Below are 21,220 nucleotides of genomic sequence, written 5' to 3'. Positions count from 1 at the left end.
TGGGTCCAAGACCTTAAATCGAAAGATCGGCCTATATGACAGCTATTTCCAAATCTGGGCCGATGTGAGCCAAATTGAGAAGGATGTTAGAATTTAAGATAAATCGGATAAAAATTGCGGTTCCCATGGGCTCAAGAAGTCAAATCGGGAGATCGGTTTATAAGAGAGCTATTTTAGATTATTGACCGATTTGGAACGTACTTGGCACGGTTATTAGAAGAAACTACCACCGGCGAGAGTATGATCCAGTCAGCCAATTCGGGACCACACAGAACTCCAGAATGACAAAGAAGTAAGTGCCTGGAGAGAGTCCAAGTTCAATTAGAGATGTTCACCCTCATTCTTCATGTTGTTCTCACAAAATGGCACTAAAGGCGCTCGACCATCTCTCCTACGACCAACTCCCCTTCGTCATCGCAGATCCAGCTGAAATCTGCCACTCCTTACATCCAGCATAACGTCAAAGTCCTAAGGTTGCAATGACCACAAACAGACTGGTTACTCTAATAGTCTTCTAACCAGTTTTGACCTCATATGCTCCCACATTGACATCGTCTCAAGTGTCATCGCCAAGCAGATCTATGCGTGAAATACGCTGCAACCCTCCAGAAGCCTATAAGATTCCCTGATTACAAGTAATTCAATGAAGACTCCAGCTCCGGTGCCCCCATGCAGTTTGGACCCTATATAAAAAAGGGCCCGGGAATTTCTTGGTTGGCGGACCCCTTTACGGGAAAACGACTTCTAATCCATCAGCAAGGAAGGACGATTTTGGTATGTAATCAGTTGCGCCGCATCCCGCCATGCCCCATCTCCATCCTTCAGCAAAACAGAAGAATGAGCAGCGCCATGTACCTGAATCTCTCAGTTTTAGAGCTCTCTTCTATGCCACACACCCCATATAGAAATGCAAAGGACTAAGATCGAGAATGTATACAGCGCCTCTTGCGGAGCACTCTTTCTCGCCCCAGAGATCAGCATTGCCGCGATACCCTTCGATCAATTTGCTGAGGGCACAATTGACCCAATGCCACACCCAACATCCATAGGTGAGTATTGGAAGAACAAACAGTGCAAATATTCAGTGTAACGCTCCTTGTTCCTTAGCGGAATGTTCATGGCAAAATTTGCAATTTTTCTCCCGGCCCAAACCCTCAACTGCTTCCTATCGAGTTGCCATAGGTGTAAAGCGAATTCAATCTCCTTTTGAACCTGTTTCCGACATTCCTTCTTCAACTTTGTCTCTTCCCTTTAACCTCCAGATAGATCTCCGCCCCAGGTAGAGCAAATACAAATGCAAATTTTGCCTATGAACATTCCACTAAGGGCCCACTTCTCACATATCAATGAGTGCAGTCCGATTCAAGTTTAAGCTCAATGATAAGGGGCCTCCTTTTTATAGCCGAGTCCGAACGGCGAGCCGCAGTGCGATACCTCTTTGGAGAGAAGTTTTACATGGCATAATACCTCACAAATGTCGCCAGCATTAGGAGGGGAAAACCACCGGTAATTTTTTTTTTTCTGATGGTCTCGCCAGGATTCGAACCCAGGCGTTCAGCGGACATGCTAACCTCTGCGCTACGGTGGCCTCCAGGTAGGGCAGGCCCCTTTAAAACACCCAGCTTCCTCCTTCTGATAAAAAGTATCAGCTATCTATTTCTGAGATTTATGCTTAGTTCGTTACATCTCGCCCTTCCACACAGCTTTCTCAAGGCCCCTGAATCAGGTACGTGATAGTAGAACGGAGACGGCCACCAACTGCGATGATGACGTCATTCGCATAGGAAACGACCTTCACCCTCTTAAGACTCATTGTCTCCATTGATAAATAGAAGCCACTATAGAGGGCATAAAACCCCTACTTGCGAGGTTCCCATGGTCCAAATGTTCTTATCGAGCCCTCTGTTAGTTATGCGTTGATAATTCGACATTCCGGCAATGTATCAATTAAATTTACCAAACGAGAAGGGACCCTCAAGGGCCACCAGAACGCCATGTATGGATTCTAAGCTATTACTTACTTGACTATGACAGAACATTTACCCCATTAGTCGAACGTAGAATAGCGTTCCAAGCGTCTCGATCTTCTGCGCTCATTCTAAAATCTGTGACACCAAGTTTCGAGGTATCTCCCAGAACTTGATCTTTCCATCGGGCTTTAGGTCTTCCCGGTTTGCGTGTACCAACGTGTTTGCCTTCAAAAGACTTCTTTGCTGGAGCTTCCTCATCCAATCATATGCTTTAGTCGTCCTACAGCTCATACAGTTCGTGGTCCATACGACGTCAATTATCTCCATCAATGCAAACTGATCCATAAATTTTACGAAGATTCTTTCTCTCAAACACTCCAAGCACTGCCTCGTCTGCTTTCACAAGTACCCATGCCTCGGAACTACAATATTTAACAACACGGGAAGTATCAGGGTCTTGTACAGTGTGATCTTCGTCTGTCGAGAGGTGGCTTTGTTTCTAAACTTCTAACTTAGTCCAAAGTAGCACCTGTTTTATTCTTCGTTTTATCTCAAAACTGGTGACATTTGTTTCAGTTATGGCGGTGCCGAGGTAGATAAAGTTGATGACTATCTCAAAGTTGTCGATCCCAACCTTCTCCATTTTCTTTATCTGCTCCGTTAAGGGAGTTGACAGCATCCATATAATCTTATCTCTATTTACTGCCAGACACACTTTCCTGATTCACTTTCGATTCTTTGAAAAACTGCTGTTACTACTTCCGGTGACAGACCCATAATATAGATGTCTTCGGCGTAGGCGAGTAGCATGTGTTCCCTTGCATGTAGTGTGCCATGCCTATTCACACCCACGTCTCTTATAATCCTCTCCAGCAGGATATTAAAGAGATCACACGATAGGCTATCTCTCAGTCTGAAATCTCATTTAGTATTGAACGGTTCGAAGAGGTTCTTTCCTATTTACACTGAGGAGCGTGTATCAGCAAGCGTCTTATTTTGTAAAATCCAATTTTTGCCCATGACCATTCCATTAAGGAACTGGGGCAAACTACCCACAAATCAATGAGTGCTGTCCGATTCAATTTTACACTCACTGATAAGGGACCTCCTTTTTATAGACGAGCCCGAACGGCGTGCCGCAGAGCGACACTTCTTTGGAGAGAAGTTTTTACATGGCAAAGTACCTCACAAATGTCGCCAGCTTTAGGAGGGGATAACCACCGCTGAAGAATTTTCTAAAGGTCGTGCCAGGATTCGAACCCATTCGTTCAGCCTCATAGGCGGAAATTCTAACCTCTGCGCTACGGTGGCGGTTTTGTGGTCAGCGAAATTATGTTTGGTGTAGATTTGTTCTTCTAGGATATTTTCCAGAATTGGGCGCAGTGTAAATATCTGGTCTATGATGTTGCTACCATACACACTGATATCAGCCACACTGATAGGGCCCAATTATTTCGTTGACTTTAGACTTTAATCTTTCACACAGTAAGATACTCTCCAGTATCTTGTACGTGATGGGAAGGAGACTTACTCCTCTATAGTTGGCACAAACCCTCTTGTCCCCTTTCTTGTGTACGGGACATAGTTTGCTGAGGTTCCAATCATCGGGTATGCCTTCTTCTAGCCACATACGCACAGACGAACTGATACACACGCCTTATCATCCTGTCGCCTCCTCTCTTAAAAAGTTCAGCCGTTTTCCTAGATTTCCTTCTTTGTCTCTGCACGAGGATGTGCCTGTACCAAAGCCATTGGTTTGTTTTTTAAATTCTTTGGTAGAATTTTCGGACTTAATTCTGGCTCCTGAACATCTCGATTAGCTCATATTCACGTCTTTTTATTTTCTTCTACTTCTTGCGGAAGAGACGTTTCTGCTCTCTTCTTTTCCTCTAAAACCTCTCCTTTGCCTTGCGAATTGCTATTGAGTGTAATGTTGCCCAGTGTGCCTCATTCTTGGCTTCAGTAGCTCTTTGACACATCTGTTGGCCACATTGGTTTTCGGGGAGAGGCTTTTGGTAGGCAAGTACAGATGCTGCGGCTCTTTCTATGGAGCGGACAATGGTTTGCCAATGCCGCTGCCAAACTATTGTGACAGGGAATGCCAAGGCCATTGTCACCTGGTTCTTCATGTAGGCTAAATTCTACGACTGTTGGGCCATAGATATTTCCCTTCTCGATTTTTACATTAAAATTCCTCAGACCGATTTTAATGTCATGGGCGGGATAGCGGTCATACTCTCATTCTAGGCGCTAGTTGAAAATGTCCTTGGTCTCTTCGTCCTTATCCTCCGTCGGAGCAGGGCGCAAATAAGATTGATTGGTTGATAAAACCAACCAACCTTTAGATACCCTATACCACATAGGCTATGTAGGCTAAGTCGTTAGAATTAAAATTTGCTTGAATTTGAAATGTTTAATTTCGACCAAAATCCGTCCATATCATAGGATGCTAGCTGAACCGGGCCCTTTACTTTATACGGAACAAAATTATCCTTTGAATACCTTTCTCCCCAATACCTTTCATTTGAGCCCCACATTGATGTGGTCGGTAAATATGCCCAATTTAGAAGTGTTTGTGGAGTGGGACGGTCCCCCAAAACGCTTAGCCCTGAAAATATATCAGCATCGTGCTCTACTCTCAAACATCATTTATTTGAATGCCATGTTGCCATTGGCCCAAATTGTCATGGTGAGCAAATACATCCTATTTTGGGTTTGTTATGGGGGTGGGACGTCCCTCAGGCAATTGGACCCGAATGTTGATATCAGATTCGTGATCTACTTCCAAATACCTTTCATTTGAGCCCCATATTTCCATAGTCTGCAAACATGCCGGTTTGGGTTGTGTTTTGGGGGTAGGGCTGCCGTTCTGTGACTTGGCCATGAAAATATATATCAGATTCGTGTTCTACTCTAAAACACGTTTAATTTGAGCCTTATATTGAAATGGTCAGCAAATATGTCCTATATGGGTGGTGTTATGGGGGTGGGGTGGCCCCACTATTTCCCAATATTGATATCAAATTCGTGCTTTATTTCCAAAGACCTTTCATTTGAGTCCCATATTGCTATGGTCGTAAATTTGGTAAATTTGTCTTAATTGGGGTTTATTCTTGGGGATAGGCGGCCCCCCAAACTCTTGGTCCCACATCTGGATATCAGATTCGTATTCTATACTCATATACCATTTATTTAAGCCCCACATTGCCATGGTCAGTAAATAAGACCTGTTTGGAGGGGTGTTATTAGGAAGGGGTGGACCCCCAGAAACTTTTTGTCCCAAATTTGGATATCAGATTCGTATTTTACTCGCAAATACATTTCATTTGAGTCCCATATTGCCATGGTCGGTAAATATAACCGATTTGCGGTGTTTTAGGGGATTGGGGTGGTCCCCCTCCCAAGCACTTGGTCCGACGATTGAATATCAAATACGTTTTCTAATCCTAATAACCTTTCATTTAAGTCCCATATTGTCATGATTGGTGTATATATATATTTGGTAGGTTTTGGGGTGGGGCGTCCCCCCTAGGTACCCCATCCGAAATTGAAATACCAAATTTTTGATTGTAGGTTACTATAAGAGAGCACACAAAATTTCGCTTAAATCGCACCACCAATTTTCGAGATCTGGCGTTTCTGAAACTTAGAGTAAGGGGGAGGGTCCGCTCCCCCTTCAGATATCAAAAAATCTAGTACCCTATTTTCACCACGGAATCATTATTTCTTTATTTCCAGAAAATTGGTTGAGCCGTTTCTGAGTCTATAAGAAACACACACACAAACAAATGTAAATTAATTTTTATATATAAGAAGAGATATCCGTGAAGTTAAATTTAACTTTAACTAGCAGAGACACAAACCCATTCAATTAGCAGTACCCTGTTACGAGCATAGCAAAGCTGTGCTAACAATTTAACAGAAAAGATCTAAAAATAAAATCAAGAAAAATAATGAAAAAATTCAGAAGAAACGACAACAGGAGACCTTAAAGGACCACAAACATTGCGAATTTTGTAAAAAATTATCAAACAAAGTAAAAAATGCATAAGGGACAAATCTACAACATCAAAAAGTCCAAAGCGAAAAGCGGAAAAACTAAGAGGGGTGCTGGGTACCCACTTATAGTGATGGAAGCTCTTAATGCCAAGGATCTAAACCAAAAAGCAAAATATTCAGTAAATCGACAGTATTTGAGATAATTGGCATTTAAATTTAAAGTTAGAATTGACAGAATGGCCCACTGTGCAAAAACTATGAGGGTTGCGAGGTACCAACTTATAGTGAAGGAAGCTCTTGATGTCTAGGATCTAAATCACTACATCTAAATCAGAGGATCCTTCACTATAAGAGGGTACCCAGCAACCATTTTAGTTTTTGCACAGTGGGCCATTCTGTTAATTCTAACTTTAACTTTAAATGCTAATTATCTCAAATATTGTCGACTTTTTGGATATTTTGCTTACGCAATGTTTGTGGTCCTTTTAGTGCTCTTGTTGTTGTTTCTTCTGAATTTTTTTCATTATTTTTCTAGATTTTATTTTTGGATTTTTTCTGTTAAATTGTTAGCATAGCTCTGCTAAGCTCGTAACAGCGTGCTGCTAATTGAATGGGTTTGTGTCTCTGCTAGTTAAAGTTAACTTTATCTTCTCGGACATTTTTAGGATTCATAGAGGGAATCCTTGTGAAAAATATTGAGAAGATCGGTTATTAAATGCGATTGTTAAGGCTCAAGAAGTGAAATTCGGGCAATACATATATTGGATTGCCCAAAAAGTAATTGCGGATTTTTTAAAAGAAAGTAAATGCATTTTTAATAAAACTTAGAATGAACTTAAATCAAATAAACTTTTTTTACACTTTTTCTCTAAAGCAAGCTAAAAGTAACAGCAGATAACTGACAGAAGAAAGAATGCAATTACAGAGTCTCAAGCTGTGAAAAGATTTGTCAACGGCGACTATATGAAAAATCCGCAATTACTTTTTGGGCAACCCAATATAAAGGAACTATATCCAAATCTGAACCAATTGCTTCTAATTTCAATAGGCTTCGATATCTGGGCTACATTTGAGGCGATCGGATGAAAATTCCGTTGGGAATAATAAATCAACTCCAGATCCTCCTTGATAACCCTTTACCCAGCTCAATGAATATGTGGTAAAAACGTAACCCAATGTGTTAACATACTACAAATGTTGCAAGTCCTCCGTGAGCAGTGAAAGAGTTTGTGCGGAATGTATAGAAATGCATGCGGGTGTATTGGTGTGCTCCTAGCTCTACTATTTGGGTTCAAGAACTGTGCGTCAGCTCTATTTACACACATAAATTCAGTATGCAAATGTCATCGTATCTCGTATTTGAATCTTTGATTGCTTTTTTCTTTCTTCCTTCTTTGCACATTTATGAATAGTCACAGAGACAGAGCCAAAGAGAGCGACGAAGGTAATTCAAGGAAGTTTTTATGAGGCGAATATGCATAGTTGAATGCTTTAGCATGAAGGATGATATAAATTACCACAATTATACATTTTCCCAGTATCTATGAACCAACACATGGAGACATTTGTTAGCATTTGAATATAGATATGAAAATGTTAAAGATAAAATTGTCAAAATTTTCTTCAATGCTGAAAATTTTGTGGATATTGACAACTTATCACAGAATTAAAGGCAAATGCAAATTTGCCCATGAACCTTCCATTAATCACAATCATAAATTTATGATTTCTTCATTGATGATACAAGAAATTTCAAAATTTTAAATAATGGACTTGATGACAAGATTCAGTGATTATTATTACGATAAGATGCAAATGGTTGCTTGAAAGCCTTTCGTATAAGTTAATAGATAATGAATAAGAACATTTATAAGAAACATTTATTCCTTCTATTAGAAATGATAACAACTTGGAAATTATGGAATAATCAGAAAACGTTTAACCATACTTGGGGTATTTGTCCACACTTTAGCCAAGTGGCTAAAAGCAATAAACATTGACTAAACATCCCAGTGAACCAAACGTTCAGAATTCGGTCAGCAGTCTGTGCGAAAGTCTGAAAATGTATCCGAATTGGGATCCGAAGTCTGTCTGAATTCTTAACGGAAAATATATGGAGTGGTTGACACGACTTTGTAACGAAATGTCGGAGGGAAACCTAATGTTTCCCATTCCTAATTCTAGACCAAAGTTATGGGAACTACGGAAGGGAAATTCAAGTTGTCGTTAAGACTTCTGACCGAATTCTGATGTCGAGTCTTAAAGAATACGGATGTGTTATCCAACTTGTCTTATTGATTTCTGACCGAAAATATATTCCTTAAGAATTCGAATGCTTTTTATACCCACCACTGAAGGATGGGGGTTAAATTCATTTTGTCATTCCGTTTTCAACACATCGAAATATCCCTTTCCGACCCTATAAAGTATATATATTCTTGATCAGCGTAAAAATCTAAGACGATCTAGACATGTCCGTCCGTCTGTCCGTCCGTCTGTATGTTGAAATCACGCTACAGTATTTAAAAATAGAGATATTGAGCTGAAATTTTGCACAGATTCTTTTTATGTCCATAAGCTGGTTAAGTTCGAAGATGGGCTATATCGGACTATATCTTGATATAGCCCCCATATAGACCAATCCTCCGATTTAGGGTCTTAGGCCCATAAAAGCCACATTTATTACCCGATTTTGCTGAAATTTGGGACAGTGAGTTGCGTTAGACCCTTCGACATCCTTCGTCAATTTGGCTCAGATCGGTCCAGATTTGGATGTAGCTGCCATATAGACCGATATTCCGATTTAGGGTCTTAGGCCCACAAAAGCCATATTTATTATCCGATTTTGATGAAATTCGGGACAGTGAATTGTGTTAGGTCCGTTGACATCCTTCGTCAATTTGGACCAGATCGGTTCAGATTTGGATACAGCTGCCATATAGACCGATCCTCCGATTTAGGGTCTTAGGCCCACAAAAGCCATATTTATTAGCACATTTTGATGAAATTCGGGACAGTGAATTGTGTTAGGTCCGTCGACATCCTTCGTCAATTCGGCCCAGATCGGTCCAGATTTGGATATAGCTGCCATATAGAACGATCCTCCGATTTAGGGTCTTAGGCCCATAAAATCCACATTTATTATCCGATTTTGCTGAAATTTGGGACAGTGAGTTGTCTTAGCCCCTTCGATATCTTTCTTCAATTTGGCTCAGATCGATTCAGATTTGGATATAGCTGCCATATAGATCGATTTCTTGATTTAAGGTTTTTGGCCCATAAAATGCTCATTTATTGTCCGATGTCGCCGAAATTCGGGACAGTGAGTTAAGTTAAGCCCCTAGGCATACTTCTGCAATATCGCACAGATCGGTCCAGATTTGGATATAGCGCCATATAGGCCGATATCTAGGTTTTAGGTTTTGGGGCCATAAAAGACGCATTTATTGTTCGATGTCGCTGAAATTTGAGACGGTGAGTTTAGTTAGGCTCTTCGACGTCCTTCTTCAACTTTGCCCAGATCGGTCCAGATTTGAATATAGCTGCCATATAGACCGATCTCTCGATTTAAGGTTTTTGGCCCATAAAAGAGGCATTTATTTTCCGATTTCGCCGAAATTTGGGACAATGCTTTGAGTTAGGCTCTTCGACATTTTTATGAAACTTGGCCTAAATCGGTCCATATTTGGATATAGATGCCATGTAGACCGATATCTCGATTTAAAGTCTTGGCCCCATAAAAGGCGCATTTATTGGGTTGCCCAAAAAGTAATTGCGGATTTTTTAAAAGAAAGTAAATGCATTTTTAATAAAACTTAGAATGAACTTTAATCAAATATACTTTTTTTACACTTTTTTTCTAAAGCAAGCTAAAAGTAACAGCGGATAACTGACAGAAGAAAGAATGCAATTACAGAGTCACAAGCTGTGAAAAAATTTGTCAACGCCGACTATATGAAAAATCCGCAATTACTTTTTGGACAAACCAATATAATCCGATTTCACTGAAATTTGACACAGTGACTTATGTTAGGCTTTTCGACATCCGTGTCGTATATGGTTCAGATCGGATTATTTTTAGATATAGCTACTGTACTTATTAGTATTTGGTCCAAATCGGAAGTTATGAAATTTTCACCAAATTTTGATGAAAGGTGGTTTACCCGAGGTGGTGGGTATCCAAAGTTCGGCCCGGCCGAACTTAACGCCTTTTTAGTTGTTCTGACTCGTCATATCAATTTCTGACCGAATTCTGGAATAAAAATTTTCAGAATTCGGATGTACTTTACGACTTGTCTTATCGAATTCTAACCAATTCCGAAAGAATTGTTACAGTATTCGAATGTGTTTACCGACGGTTTACATTGCAAAATTTGCTCTTGAACATTCCATTGAGAATCTCCTTTTTATAGCCGAGTCTGAACGGGAGAAGTTTTACATGGCATAGTTTCCCACAAACGTCACCAGCATAGAACAAACTCGGCTGAACATTTTTTCTGATGTTTTCGTCAGGATTCGAACCTAGGCACCCAACGTCAGAGGTGATCACGCCAACCTCTGTGCAACGGTAGCATTCAATGGTTCACAAACAACAAATGGCAAACAAGTAAGCACAAAATATTTACAGAACGCTAAAAATAATTGGGTGTTTTGCTGGACAGGAAATTGAACTTCAAATCCAACATTTTGGAAAGGGCAGTAAAGAAAACTATTGCCTTATACATCTGCAAGAGAGCCATTGGCAAAAGTTGGAGGTTTAGACCGTGTGTCATGCATTGGGTATAAGCAGCAGTTGTCAGACCTATAATGCTATATGGTGTTGTGGTCCGGTGGACGGCGCTTCAAAAGTCCACCTAATACTCAATACGTAACCGGAGCCAAAGGATGGCTTATGTGTATCACAACCGCACTGAGGACGACGCCATCTGATGCAATGAACTTAATGCTACATCTTATACCTCTGGACATTGTGGCTAGACAAAACGCTGCGACCACTGTTAACGAAGCATTCTCTTTTATCATGTGGCAACTACGGGCACTATATTATCCATGATATAATGTCCGATGTTCTAGGCAGTATGGATTACACCTGAGCCGCTTTTGATAAAAAGTACTGTACCAATATTCCTGATAGAACCGATTGGAACTACGATATCCCTGGTAATAGAAGTTGTTACATGGACTTCCATACGGATGGTTCCGAATGACATCGAATGATAGATTGTCACAAAATGGCGGCTGTGAGCATTCCAAAACTATGTGACCTAACCTAGACTTGAAGAGGTCTACCGCTTTGCTGTCATTGGCTAGACCAGACGTTTCAATCATTGTGTCCGTCATGACAGGTCACTGTCTAATCGGAAAACATGCTGACAGACTGAAGGTTGCCAGTAACGATATTTGCAGAAGATGTGAGGACATCGAAGAAGAAGAGACTATAAAACACCTTCTGTGTGTGAGTGTCCCGCTAGCAGTTAGAAGTTTCACTTTAGGTTCTCATTTCTTTGGGAATCTGTCTGATTTAGCGGAAGTGAACATTCGCAAGTTATTGGGCTTTTTAAAGAGATCTGAAAGATTCAACGGTAGAAACTAGAAGGTATCGTCCTTCTTCTGTTCCTGTGGTATCACAATGGACGAAAACATCCGAGTGAGTCTGATGGCAGCAGAATGCCACTTAAACCTAACCTAAGCACAACCCCAAAAAAGCAAGCTCAAAAAAAATTCAACACAGAGCTCAGAAGCCCTTTCGAATACCATCAGAACTCTCGGGACAAAGATTGCTAACGGTTCAGAAAAATAAATACATGAAAAAGCAAGCACAAAAAGACAAAAACAACTGACACAGAGTTCAGACATCGTTCAGAATTCCTACCGAACTGTCGAAAGAAAATTAAAAAAAAAAAACATTTCAGAACTTTCGGAACAAAAATTCCTACAAACTGACAGGACAGAACAAACATTCTAGAAATCGTTCAAAATTCTCTCTAATGCGTCGGAAGACAATATTAAAAAAAAAAAAAAAAACAAATAAAAGCGTGGTATGTTCGGCCGCGCCGAATCTTTTATACCCTCCACCCTCGCATTTGTCGAGTTCTTTGGCGGTATCTCTTTTTAGGCAAACATATGATAAAAGGAAAGAATTGCTATGATATTGGAGCTATAATATCAACTTATCGTCCGATTCGGACCAAAATTAAACTGAATATTGGAGACCATAGCAGAAGTCGTTGTGTAAAATTGCAGCCAATTCGAATAAAAATTGCGCCTTGTAGGGGCTCAAGAAGCAGATTCGGGAGATCGGTTTATAAGGGAGCTGTATCAAGCTATAGATCGATTCGATATTGGATACGTATACTGAAGGTCATGGGAGAAGCAGATGTACAAAAGATCTGCCAAATGGGTTGAGAATTGCGCCCTCTAGAGGCTCAAGAAGTCAAATACCCAGATCGGTTTTTATGGCAGCTATATCAGGTTATGTACCGATTTGCGCCATACTTGGCACAGTTGTTGAAAGTCATAACAAAACACATCGTGCAAAATTTTAGCCAAATCGGATGAAAATAGCGCCCTCTAGCGGCACAAGAAGTAAAGATCCTAGATCGGTTCATATGGCAGCTACACAAGGTTATGAACCGATTTGAACGATACTTAGCACATTTGGAAGTGATACCAAAACACCACGTGTAAAATTTCAGTCAAATCGAATGAGAATTACGCCCTTTAGATGCTCGAGAAGTCAAGACCAAAGATCGGTTTATATGACCGCTATATCAAAACAAGGACCGATTTGGCCCATTACAATCCCAACCGACGTACACAAATATTGGGTTGCCCAAAAAGTAATTGCGGATTTTTTAAAAGAAAGTAAATGCATTTTTAATAAAACTTTGTAATGAACTTTAATCAAATATACTATTTTTACACTTTTTTCTAAAGCAAGCTAAAAGTAAAAGCTGATAACTGACAGAAGAAAGAATGCAATTACAGAGTCACAAGCTGTGAAAAAATTTGTCAACGCCGACTATATGAAAAATCCGCAATTACTTTTTGGGCAACCCAATAAAAAGAATTTGTGCAAAATTTCAAGTGCCTAGCCTAACTCCTTCGAAAGTTAGCGTGTTTTCGACAGACAGATGGACGGGCGGACGGACAGACGGACGAACTTGGCTAGATCGACTTAATGGGATCTTAGACGCATATTTCGAGGTGTTACAAACAGAACGACGAAATTAGTATACCCTCGTTCTATGGTGGAGGGTATAAAAACCATACTACAGGACGCTCAGACCTGTCGGAACAAAATTTCCTACAGACAAACAGTCCAGAAATCGTTCAGAATTCTTTTCGATGCGTCGTAAGACAATAGAAAGTAAAAAGGCATTAAGTTCGGCCTTGCAGAACTTTGGATACAAACCACCTCGGGTATATATGTAAACCACCTTTCGTCATAATCCGGTGAAAAATCCATAATTTATGCACCCATAGAAGCTTTATCGAAATATGGTCGGATTTAAACCAAATTCGTCACATACATTGAATGTTTAAATTTTTTAAACAAAATATTGGGTTTTTTGACAGCTATATCCAAATATAGACCGATCTCAATCATACTGAATACGGATTTCGAAAAGCCCAACATAATTCACGGTGTCAAATATCAGCAAATTCGGATAATAAATGTGCCTATTTAAATCAAGAGATCGGTCTATATGGCAGTTATATCCATATTTGAACCGATCTTGGCCAAATTGAAAAGAGATGTCGAAGGGCCAAACACAACTCAATGTCCGCAATTTCGGCGACATCGGACAATAAATAAGCCTTTTATGGGCCCAAAGCCTTCAATTGAGAGATCGGTCTATATGGCAACTATATCCAAATTTGGACCGATCTGGACCAAATTGTAGAGGGATGACGAAGGGCCTAACATAACTCACTGTCCCAAATTTCAGCAAAATCGGGAAATAACTTTAGCTTTTATGGGGCCAAATACCTAAAACGAGAGATCGGTCTATATGGTAGCTATATCCAAATCTGGACCAATCAGTGTCAAATTTCAGAACGATGTCAAGGAGACTAACTCAACTCACTTTTCGAAATTTCGGCGAAATCGAACAATAATTTCGCCTTTTATAGGCTCAAGATCTTAAATCGAGAGATCGGTCTATATGACAGCTATATCCATATCTGAACCGATCTTGGCCAAATTGAAGAGAGATGTCGAAGGGCCAAACACAACTCAATGTCCGCAATTTCGGCGACATCGGACAATAAATAAGCCTTTTATGGGCCCAAAACCTTCAATTGAGAGATCGGTCTGTCTGGCAGCTATATCCAAATCTGAACCGATCCAGGCCAAATTGAAGAAGAGTATTAAAGAGCATAGCATAACTCACTGTCTCTAATTTCAGCGTAATCGGACAATAAATGCACCTTTTATGGGCCCAATACCTTAAATCGAGAGTTTATATGGCAGCTATATCCAAATCTGGACCGATCTGGGCCAAATTCGAAAAGAATGTTGGGTGGCCTAATACAACTCACAGACTATAATTTCAGCAAAATCGGACAATAGATGTGGCTTTTATGGGCCTAAGAACTTAAATCGGAGGATCGGTCTATAACCTAAACCACATTTAGGTCGGTTGTCGGGAGGCTTCAAATAAATCACTGTTGGAAATGAGCTTCAGACCCTTTATCGGCAGATCGGTCTATATGACAGCTATATGTAAATATAGCTCGATCTGAACCACATGTAGGTCAGATGTCGAGAAGCCTTATTACTCACTGTTTCAAAATTCAGCAAAATTGGATAAAAATAAAGCATTTATGGACATTAGACCTTTTACGGCAGATCGGTCTATATAGCAGCTATACCCAAATATGGTGCGATTTGGCCCGTCCAATAACTTATTCAGCGTACCTCAAAAAGACGTATCTGTGTCAATTTCAGCTCGACATCGCAATTTTTGAAGGTTGTAGAGTGATTACAACAGACGGACAGACAGACACACGAACATCGTTAAATCGCCATGGAATTTCACGACGATCCAAAATATGTCTACTTTGTAGGGTCGGGAATGGACTAAACGAATATACCCCCCATCCTATGGTGGTGGGCATAAGAAATTTACGACAAGACGATCAGATATCGTTTAGAATTCTTTCAGATCGATCGGAAGAAAAATCCTACTGACAAGCACCCCAGAAATCGTTCAGAATTCTTTCAGAACTGTCGGACAACTGTTGGAAAAATATCGCACGGAAAACCAGACAGAATTCGGAACGATTTCGGTAAGATCTTGTCTGTTGAGTTCAAAATTTGAACAGAATTGTCTGACATCCGAAATTTGATTCACTGGGATGCTACGATGTTGTTGCAATTTAAGAATAGTTTATAGAGTAAATTTTGAAGAATGATTTCGTTGAACGAAGGATGAACCTAAATCCTATCCATTTACCATAAATTCAATTTGCAGACGGGCTCTTGTACACTGCTTCTCCCATGCTCACTGAATGTTAAACTTTTAAGCTCTTTTACCGACAGAATCTAAAGAAAATTATAACAAATCTTCTTCAATGCTCACTCTTTGAATTTCTTTGCTTTCTTATGCTTGCATGTTTTTATTGAAAGTTCCTCTATCAAAGCTTCAAAACACCTAATGTTGGTCATTTCTCAACTCAGTCATTGTCAATATTTGCCCCAAAACCCGGTAATATTCACTAAAAAATGAGATACCAACGAAAACAAAGCAAGCTATAACGCCTACAGTAAGTGATTCACTACCACACTTTGGTGATTTCCTTGCGGAAAAGTGTAATTTTTCATTTGCAGTGTTTGCAGGGATCAATCAAAACATCATTCCTTCTTACAACCAATCGAACGAACGAAGCCCTTGCATGTCATCAATTTGTCATTTTTTTAATAAAAACTGAATTTCCCCATGCAAGCGGAAAAATATAATGGAAAACAAATTGAACTCCATTTTGGCCATATGTCACCTGCAGAAGGTGATTCGTAGAGCCACCTATCTGGTGTAACACATCCACCTTTACAATAGGACTGTAGGACTGTATGGGCAGGACTGGGTGTGTTTGTGTGTGTATAAGGGGATATGTAAACGGGCTCATAGCCATGCGTTTACTTCCATGTTCCCAAATAAAAATAGAAAAATATTGCAGACACCCACTCTTCAAAAAAATGCAAAGTAAAAAATAGCAAAAGTAGCAGCTAACAAAAAAAATGACAAAATGATTGATGGCCTTTAGTGTAAAGTACTTCAAAACAGTTTTGAATTCAGTTTTGGCACTTTTTGTTCTTCAAGCCATGTTACAGCACTCATATTTTGGCCATTTTTTTTTTCAAATGGTGCTGCCCACTCGGGGAAGTGGTATATTTATTGTGGCATTTCGTTTGTTACGTATAGATATGCGGATTACCTAGCCAGTACAAAGAAGGGAAGACCCAAATTGTATTCCCCCAGCTACTAGGGAGAATATTGAGGCGGTTTATTTACATTTCTCAAAGATCAGCGTTCCGCTCCGGGATAATATTGTATATCACACAAACTGGAATTTTAAACTCCAGTAAGTTGTGAGGCCGCTTTGGCGGCACTAAAGGTCCTCCTGATGACACGGGGATTTGACGTGGTTCTTATCCAGCAACCATGGGATTTAAACTTTGCAAGAGTACTGGGAATGGGAGTCACAGGGCCTGTATTCTTCCAAAGAGTAATCTAAATTTTTTTCTTCTTCCCTCGCTAAGCAATGAAGATTTAGTAGTAGCCAGCCTTGAAATAAATAAGTCTCATAACTGGCTGGCTTCCCCATATATGGCATAAGATTCAGAGATGCCGCCTTCAAACCTTAAGTCGCTGGTTGAAGCCGCTTCTGTTGCGAAGGCAAGCCTCATGGTAGAAAGTGATGCTAGTGCACATCACCAGAAACGGGGAAGTTCGTATGTCAACGAAAGGGGTGAGCTGCAATCTGGCGATTTGTAATAAAGGGGATAAACCGAACTTTATTACCAGGAACAGACAGGAGGTACTATAGATTACCTTTGTATCGGAAGATATAGGTGGAAGAATATGCGACTGGGAAGTGTTGGTTGACCACAGCTTCTCTGATCATCGTTATATTATTGGGTTGCCCAAAAAGTAATTGCGGATTTTTCATATAGTCGGCGTTGACAAATTTTTTCACAGCTTGTGACTCTGTAATTGCATTCTTTCTTCTCGCAGTTATCAGCTGTAACTTTTGGCTTGCTTTAGAAAAAAAAGTGTAAAAAAAGTATATTTGATTAAAGTTTATTCTAAGATTTATTAAAAATGTATTTTCTTTCTTTTAAAAAATCCGCAATTACTTTTTGGGCAACCAATAGTTTCAGCCTTGGAGAAAATGCTGCAGTATTGATCCCTCGGCTAAACAGAAGAGAGGCGGATTGGGATAAATTTCGCCACAAATTCTGCACGTCTATCCCTACTAGACAAGTAGAGGAATTGGAAACTACGAAAGACACAGAAATAGTAGACAAGCGAAACACGAAGACCCTGAATGACTCGCTTGCGTCAGCATGTCCTAGTGTCAAGCTAAGGGGCAAATAGCGACCGCCATGGTGGACCAAAGAGCTGCTTGCTCTACGGTCTGCAGAAAACTCTTTAACAGAAAACAAGTAAAAGCGTGCCAAGTTAGGCCGGGCCGAATCTTATATACCCTCCACCATGGACCGCATTTGTCGAGTTCTTTTCCCGGCATCTCTTCTTAGGCAAAAAAGGATATAAGAAAAGATTTGCTCTACTATTAGAGCGATATCAATATATGGTCCGTTTTGGACCATAAATAAATTATATGTTGGAGACCTGTGTGAGACCTGTCAGCCAATTCGAATAAGAATTGCGCCCTTTGGGTGCTCAAGAAGTTAAATAGAGAGATCGATTTATATGGGAGCTGTATCGGGCTGAATGGTCATGAGAGAATACGTCGTACAAAATTTCAGGTAAATCGGATAAGAATTGCGCCCTCTAGAGGCTCAAGAAGTCAAGACCCAAGATCGGTTTATATGGCAGCTATATCAGGTTATGTACCGATTTAAATCATACTTGGCACAGTTATTGAGAATTGCGTACTCTAGAGGCTCAAGAAGTCAAGACCCAAGATCAGTTTATATGGCAGCTATATCAAAACATGGACCCATATGTCCCATTTACAATACCAACCAACCTACACTAATAAGAAATATTTGTGCAAAATTTCAAGCGGCTAGCTTTACTCCTTCGGAAGTTAGCGTGCTTTCGACAGACAGACGGACGGACATGGCTAAAAAGGAATGACGAAATTAGTATACCCCCCATCCTATGGTGGAGGGTATAAAATGCTACAAGAGCACCACACGATTGGGACATCTATAAGGGTGAGCTAAGAAAATATAAGGGCGAGCTTAGAAAGGCTCAGAACAAATCCTGGGTAGAATTCTGCAGCTCCATGGAGGATACATCTGAGGCCTCTAGGCTAAGGAAGATTCTGTCCTCGAGACCTATTACGGTGGGGTACATTCAAAAGTCAGAGAATGTATGGACAATGTCTTGTGAGGAAACACTAGAAATACTCGGAGGCCACCGTAGCGCAGAGGTTAGTATGTCTGCCTATGACGCTGAACACCCGGGTTCGAATCCTGGCGAGACCATCAGAAAAAAAATTCCCAGCGGTGGTATTCCCCTCCTAATGCTGGCAACATTTGTGAGTGACTATGCCATGTAAAACTTCTCTCCAAAGAGGTATCGCACAGCGGCACGCCGTTCGGTCTCGGCTATAAAACGGAGGCCCCCAATCATTGAGCTTATCGGACTGAACTTGAATCGGACTGCACTCATTGATATGTAAGAAGTTTGCTCCTGTTCCTAAGTGGAATGTTCATGAGCAAAATTTGCATACTCGTAGATAAACATTTCCCGGAAAATTCTTCAACGGACAACGTGGCGACAGAAAAATTTGTCACTGGTATGCATTCGTCGGAGACTATTAGGGAAATTGTGTCTGAGCCAAAAATCCTTTGAGCGATAAGAAGTTTCGACTCCTTTAAGTCGGCAGGACCTGATGATGTATCAATTACAAGCTGTGTCTGATAGACTGGTTCCCTGGCTTAGGCAGATATACTCTGCTTGTATCAGAATGTCATATATACCTGTGGTACACGTAGGTCATTTTCATTCCGAAAGCAGGAAACCCCTACCACACGAAGGCGAAGGATTTTCGTCCTATTAGTCTGTCATCCTTTATGCTGAAGACTCTTGAGAGGTTGATAGAGACATATCTTAGGGCAATTATCCCTGGAGATAGCCTGTCTCGGCAGCAGCTTGCATATAGTGAAGGCAAATCCACAGAAACAGCCCTTCGCGACATAGTTGGCTACATAGAGGGTTCTCCCGCTGTCAAGGAATATACAATGGCAGCATTTCTTGACATTGAAGATGCTTGCAATCACGTAAAATCGACCTCAATCATGAAGGAGTTGGAGTTTCTGGGCATCAACTCTACCGTAAGAAAGTAAATTAATAACTTACTTACTGAAAGATCCGTTACGGCAGGCTTGGGATCTGTGGATCTAAAAAGATCGGTCAGCAGAGGAACTCCTCAAGAAGGTGTACTATCTCCTCTACTTTGGAATATAGCCTTTAGCAATATATTATTGTCCCTGGAAGAAAAGGCGTAAAAGTGATCGCGTATTGCGGTTAGGGGAAAGTTTCCCAGCACTCTAAGAGATATACAATACTTCAGGAAGTTCTACGTGCAACAGCGAAGTGGGCTATCGAAAGTGGTCTAGGTATAAATCCGTGCAAGACAGTAGTAGTTCTTTTCATCAGGAGAGACAAGTTGCCTACAGTGCAACCTGTCTCCTTGGGAGGAGAGAATGTTCCATTTACAGAAAGCGCAAAATACCTGGGTGTTTTGCTGGACAGGAAGTCGAACTTCAAATCCAACATTTTGGAAAGGGCAAGAAAGGTAACTCTTGCCCTATACACCCGCAAGAGAGCCATTGGCAAAATTTGGGGGTTTAGACCGTGTGTCATGCACTGGGTATATACTGCAGTTGTCAGACCTATTGTGCTATATGGTGTTGTGGTCTGGTGGACGGCTCTTCAAAAGTCCACCTACTGTTCAATACTAAACCGGATCCAAAGGATGGATTGTTTGTGCATCACAGCCGCACTGAGGACGACACCATCTGATGCACTGAATTCAATGCTTCATCTTATGCCTCTGCACATTGTGGCGAGACAAATTGCTGCGACCACTGGCGATAAGCGAGCTTTCTCATTGGTGATGTGGCGGCTATGGACACTGTGTTATCCTTGATACAATGTCCGGTGTTCCAGGCACTGTGGGTTACACCGCTTGAGGCGCTTTTTGATAAAAATTACTGTACCACTATTGCTAATAGAACCGATTGGAACCACGATATCCCTGGTAACAGAAGTAAAAATAGACTTCTGTAAGGATGGTTCCAAACTAAACGACCAGGTGTGCTTTGGGGTGTACTCTAAAGGTCTAGAACTGGTCATATCGAAAAGGTTTCCCGGCCACTGCAGTATGTATCAAGCGGAGATCCTTGCAATTAAGGGAGTGGTAGAATGGCTAAGATATAACGTCATTACGTCTATTGGCGTAAATATCTTCTCAGACAGCCAGGCAGTTATTAAATTCCTGGAGAACGCAGATCTCTCAACAAGATGGCTTAACAGTTCAAAATTCTCCTGTTCTGGGTGCCGGGCCAGAGAGATATTTCAGGAAAGTGTGAAGCGGACAAGCTTGAGAGACTAGGACTTACCCTACACATTCCAGGGATACTGGAATCTGTGGGTATACCTCCAGCGACATGTAAACTAAGTTTTCAGAATCAAGCACGAAGGTCAACGAATGATAAATGGTCACAAAGAGGGGGCTGTGAGCATTCCATAACCATGTAGCCTAATCTAGACTTGAAGAGGTATTCTGTTTTGTTGTCATTGGCTAGAACAAACATCTGAGTCATTGTGTCCATCTTGACAGCTAACTGTCTAATCGGGAAACATGCTAACAGACTTAAGGTTGCCAGCAACGACTTTTGCAAAAGCTGTGAGGACTTCAAAGAAGAAGAGAATATAGAACACCTTTTGTGTGTGTGTCTCGCACTAGCAGTCAGAAGGAGTTCCACTTTAGGTTCTCATTTCTTTGAGAACCTGTCTGAATTAGCGGATGCGAACATTCGCAAGTTA

At 40.8% G+C, this 21,220-nt stretch overlaps 1 long non-coding RNA gene across 1 annotated transcript in view; it reads left to right on the top strand.

Annotated features, from left to right (window-relative positions):
• Positions 1-737: 737 nt before the first annotated feature.
• The window catches only part of LOC106088613 (uncharacterized), a 73,657-nt gene continuing 53,174 nt past the window's right edge, over positions 738-21,220 (top strand). Inside the window, exon 1 of the long non-coding RNA XR_001221481.2 lies at positions 738-1,049. This is a non-coding gene — a long non-coding RNA (uncharacterized LOC106088613). The remainder of the gene's footprint in view (positions 1,050-21,220) is intronic.

The sequence above is a fragment of the Stomoxys calcitrans genome, chromosome 2 (assembly GCF_963082655.1).
Source record: "Stomoxys calcitrans chromosome 2, idStoCalc2.1, whole genome shotgun sequence".
Classification (NCBI taxonomy): Eukaryota; Metazoa; Arthropoda; class Insecta; order Diptera; family Muscidae; genus Stomoxys; species Stomoxys calcitrans.
The sequence above is the reverse complement of the archived record's forward strand: the minus strand, read 5'-3'. Positions and strand labels throughout refer to the sequence as shown.